The sequence below is a fragment of the Capsicum annuum genome, unplaced genomic scaffold (genome assembly GCF_002878395.1).
Source record: "Capsicum annuum cultivar UCD-10X-F1 unplaced genomic scaffold, UCD10Xv1.1 ctg5205, whole genome shotgun sequence".
Classification (NCBI taxonomy): Eukaryota; Viridiplantae; Streptophyta; class Magnoliopsida; order Solanales; family Solanaceae; genus Capsicum; species Capsicum annuum.
In genome coordinates, this window is record NW_025860042.1 from 214,136 (window position 1) to 219,766 (window position 5,631).

General features: G+C 37.3%; 1 non-coding gene across 1 annotated transcript; it reads left to right on the plus strand.

Annotated features, from left to right (window-relative positions):
- The first annotated feature begins 5,215 nt into the window (after positions 1-5,215).
- LOC124892929 lies at positions 5,216-5,322 on the plus strand. The gene has a single exon (XR_007050472.1). It is a non-coding gene; the product is annotated as a small nucleolar RNA R71 (small nucleolar RNA).
- Positions 5,323-5,631: the final 309 nt, after the last annotated feature.

Below are 5,631 nucleotides of genomic sequence, written 5' to 3' on the forward strand. Positions count from 1 at the left end.
CTCTGAAGTGCCGCTACAAGTGAGGCGACGCAGGCATCTTGCCCTTGCTCACTGGAATACCACAAAATTTTTGGCGTAGAGGCGCTATGGGCGAGGCACCATAGGAATATCACCCTGGATCACTGGAATGCCAAAAATTTTGTCTTGAGTTTTTAATCACTGGGCACTATCTTATTCTCCTAATTTTTTTTATCCCGGTGAAATTTCATAGGGATTATACTACTTACCTAAATGTTTCCCCGACATTATTTCACTTACCTCTTGTTTGCCTCCATGCTTCCATGTTTCTCATTCCTGCATACTAACCAAAAACAACAAACTAATGTAACAAAAAGTTGGTTACCTCCAACTCAACACCTTAGTTTTGGTTGTGGCATAACTCAACTTTTTGTATTTTTCTCTTTTTCTTTTAACAACTAAAAATTTAAACTACCTATTACATTACATTTGTGGGTTTCCTCCCACATAGCGCCTTATTTTACGTCGTGGCACAACTTAGCTTAGTCTCACTCACTAGTAAAGGTGATGGATACATTATGCTTATCTATATGATCAGCCTAATAATGTTTCACACGTTGTCTGTTCACCCAAAACTTCTCAGTCTTCTCTTTGTTCCATAATTTAACCATTTCATGAGGCATCATTTGAACCACCTCAAAAGGCCCAAACCACTTAGACCATAATTTACCAGGAAATAACTTTAACCTTAAGTTGAATAGCAAAATAAGTTGTCCGAATTCGAATACTTTGTCCTGAATTTGCTTGTCATGCCACTTTTTAGTCTTCTCTTTATACAAATCTGTATTTTCGTAAGCGTGGAGATGAAATTCATCAAGTTTAACAAGCTGTAACAATCTCTTTTCTCCCGCGACCTTCATGTCAAGATTTAGCTTTTTCACGACCCAATAAGCTTGATATTCTAGCTCTACAGGCAAATGGAAAGATTTACCATAAACCAAGTAATATGGGGAGGTCCTTATGGGCATCTTATAGGTTGTCCTATATGCCCACAATGCATCATCTAGCTTTCCAACCTAATCCTTCCATTACTCATTGACAGTCGTCTTTAGTATTTACTTTATCTCCCGATTGGAGACCTCAACTTTTCCACTCATTTGTGGATGATACGCAGTGGCCACCAAGTGCTTAACACCATATTTATCTAAAAGATTCTTAAACCAAGTGTTAATAAAGTGTGTACCTCCTCACTGATTATAGCTCTTGGTGTGCCAAACCAGGAAAATATGTGCTTCTACATGAACTTCAGCACCACTCTCGCATCATTAGTAGGACAACCTGCAGCTTTCACCCATTTGGATACATAATCCACTGCCACTAGACTGTACAAGTTGCCAATGTACGATTTTAATGGTCCCATAAAATCAATCCCCAACACATCAAATACTTCAACTTCAAGAATATTATTTAGGGGAATCTCATGACGCCTTGATATGGTCCCCAATCTATGACATTGATCATAACTCTTCACGAAATCCATTGTATCCTTGAACAAGGTAGGCCAAAGAAAACTGAATTACAATACGTTTCTAGCTGTTGTTTCACCCTCATGGTGACCACCATAAGAAAATAAGTGGCAATATTAAAGAACTTGTGTGAATTCAGCTTCTGGAATACATTTGCAGATAATTCCATCTGGATCCTTCTTGAAAAGGTACGGTTTATTCCATATGTAAGCACGAGAATCATGAAGTAGTTTCTTTCTTTGTTGAGCGGTAGCTTCGGGAGGGTAAGAGTCACTCACCAAAAAGTTCACAATGTCTGCGTACCACAGAAGATCGCACTCTATAGACAATAATTCTTTATTCAAAAACTCTTCCTAAATGCAGAGAAAGTGATCAACAATATGGTCATGAGTCTCCAGCCGTGACAAATGGTCTACAACTTGGTTCTCTGCTTCTTTTCTATCACAAACCTCTAAGTCAAACTCTTGTAGTAATAAAATCCACCAATCAATTGAGTCTTTGCATCCATTTTATTGAAGAGATACTTGATGGCTGCATGATATGTGTGACCAATAACTTTGGTGCCCACCAAGTACGCTCTAAATTTATTGAATGCATAAACCACCGCTAACATCTCCTTTTTAGTGATTGTATAATTCATTTGGGCATCATTCAAGACTTTACTAGCATAGTAAATAGAGCAAAATACCTTTTCTTTTCTTTTCCCTAAAAAAGCTCCAATAGCCATGTCACTTGCATCACATATCAATTCAAATGGCAACTCCCAATCTGGAGAAATCAAAATAGGAGATTCTATCAGCTTCTCAAAGGCTTCTTGATAATCTGCCCCAAAATCAAACTCCCAATCTGGAGAAATCAAAATAGGAGATTCTATCAGCTTCTCAAAGATTTCTTGACAATCTGCCCCAAAATCAAACTTGGCCTCTTTTTCTAACAATTTACACATCGAGCTTGCAATCTTCAAAAAGTCCTGAATAAAATGCTTGTAGAAACCTATATGCCCCAAGAAACTTCTCACTACTTTGACTGTTACTGGATGTGGTAGCTTTTCAATCACTTTAATTTTAGCTCTTTCTACTTCCAGTCCTTTACATGACACTTTATGGCAAAGGACTATTCCTTTCTTCACCAAAAAGTGGCACTTTTCCTAGTTCAGTACCAAATTTATCTCTTTACATCGAGCTAGGACTCTATCAAGATTCTGCAAGAATTTATCAATAGAATCACCATAAATAGAGAAATCATCCATGAATACCTCGACAAATTCTTTAACCATGTCATAGAATATTACCATCATGCATCTCTAAATTGTTGCAGGTGCATTACAGAGGCCATATGGCATACATCTGAATGCATGTCTGCCATACGGACAAGTAAACATAGTCTTCTTTTGATTTTTGAGCACAATGGTAATATGATTATAACTCGAATAACCATCAAGAAAATAGTAGTACTCCTACCCTGCCAACTTATCCAACATATGATCAATGAACCAGATAAGGTAGTGGTCCTTTCTTGTGGCTTTATTCAGCATGCGATAGTCAAAACAGATCCTCCATCCAGTCACCATACAAGTGGGAATCATCTCATTATCTTTATTGGTAACCACAGTCATCCCATCTTTCTTTGGAACACAGTGTATTAGGCTTACCTACTTGCTATCTAAAATTGGATAAACAATCCCATTATCGAGCAACTTGATTACCTCTTTCTGTACCACGTCCTTCATCATCAGATTCAATCTTCCCTATTGTTGTGCTCTTGGTTTGAAACCCTCTTCTATGTATATATTATTCATGAAAAAATCTAGATTAATCCTTGTAATGTCAGACATTTGCCAACTAGTTGCCTTCTTTCTTCTTTTCAAGACTGTTATATCTTTCCTTACCTATAAATCAGATAAATCTATAGACAAAATAACAAGCAAAATATCATTATCACAAAGGTAAACATATTACAAGTGAGAAGGAAAAACTTAAGCTTTAATTTGGAGCTTCATCAATTGAAGCTTTGAGAGATGGTCTAATTGGCCAGGTCAAAGGCTCAAAAGGTAATTTTCTCATTCAATAATTATTGAATTCATGACTTGAATTAATATTAATTCCTCCACATCTCCATAAAGATCACGACCCACCAAAGCTCGCTCTAATGGATTATCTAACAATAACAGCCTCTTATCAGACTCAAGATCTATAATGGATATAGCAGACAACTCCTCATATATAGATGGAAATTTTAGTGCCTTTTACACATCAAAAACCTCTACTTTGTCATGCGCTCTCATTGTCATCTTTCCTTCTACTACATCAATTAATGATTGTCCTATTGCTAGGAAAGGCCACCCCAAAATAAATGGGATAATTGGATCAGCTTCAAAGTCAAGAATTACAAAGTCCACCAGAAAGAGACTCACAAGACCCATCTTCCGGTACCAAGATATAGGCATAAGATTGATTCTAGCTCCCAAGTCACATAATCCACAAGAACTGATGGTCTGCCCAATAGTGATCTACAAGGTTAAATTACCTGGATCCTTCAGCTTCGTGGGCAGTTTGTTTTGAATCTTGGATCTGCACTCCTCAATAAGTGCAACTGTAGCATACACTTTCAACCGATTCTTGTTCGCCACTATATCCTTTAGGTATTTTGCATATTTTGGAACACTCTGTAGAATATCAGTCAGAGGAAGATTTACTTGAACTTGCTTTAAAATATCCAAAAATTTCTTGTAACTAGCCTCCTCTTGATACTTCCTTTGTCTTGGAGGGAATGGTACAGGTACAGTCTTTTTTTCATATGAGTTTGATTACTTGTAGCTTTTTCCTTGACCCCCTTCTCCTCATTGGCCTTAAGATCATTGTCTTTGGTTTTGGTACTAACCTGCTCAGGTACCACCTCCTTTAACTGCAACTCACTCCTTGTTGTAACTATATTTACCTATTTTAGATTTGCCTCTGTATCGCTTGGTAAGGCTCCTTAAGGTCTTGTATTTTGTGCTCCTGTAATCTGTCTGAGTTGCAACTCTAAATTTCTAGTAACCAACTATTGACTCTTCAACTCTACTACAAACTACACTTGTTGACTCTTCACTTCTACTGCAAACTGCACTTGTTGAGCTAAAAACTACTTCATCAACTCCTCCATATTACTTGCTTGAGCAGTATCCTAATTATTTTCAACCTGTTGTTGATTCTGTTGCACTGGCCCCTTATACTAATTAGTGTTCTGTGCCTGATTTTCACTCTTTGAGAAATTGGGATGGCTCCTCCAGTTTGGATTATATGTATTATCAAAATTTGGTTGTCCCTGACGATTCACATTCCCTACATAGTTAATAGAATTTGGATTAGTCGTACAAACATTTGTTGTATGATCACTACTTCCACAAACCTCACACCAAGAATTTTTCTGTTGGACTGCATTAGTTATAGCTACTGCTTAGGAACCCCTAAATTTATGTTATTACGCTGAGTAAACATATGATATTGTATTGCTGCAATCTGTGCTTGTAATGTATTAAATGGTCTACCTTTAATATCCCTGCAACTTTCTTAGGAGCACTTCTCAAATCAGCATGGCAATCAAGATTCCCTTTAGAGATCCTATTCAGAAACGTGTACAATTCATCATAAGTCTTCTAAAGAGCTTGCCCACCTGCTGCTAAATCCAAGAGAATCTTGGTATTTGGCTCTAATCCCTCAATAAAAGTATGAAAAAAAACATCATTAGACTGATGATGATGAGGGCAATTTCTGAGCATACTTTTAAATCACTCCCACAGTTGGTTGAGATTATTTCCTTCTTTCTGTGTGAAACCCAGAATCTCACTTCTCAAACATGCAGTCTTCCCTGATGGAAAGAATCAAATAAGGAACTTTTAAGCTTAATCTTTCTATAAAGTGATGGAGAGTGGTGGTTCAGTATGTAACCACCTCTTTGCTTTCTCGATTAAAGAAAAAAGGAAGAGTGTTAATCTAACATAATCAGTATTCACCCCCGCAGGAATGTAAGTATCAGTTATTGCTAGGAAGGTATGTATGTGTTGTTGCGAGTCTTCATAAGAGAATCCTGTAAACTGTCCAGCCGAATTCAGCAACTGTACCATATTTTGCTTCAATTCAAATTGACCACCTGGCTTGGGCTTGGT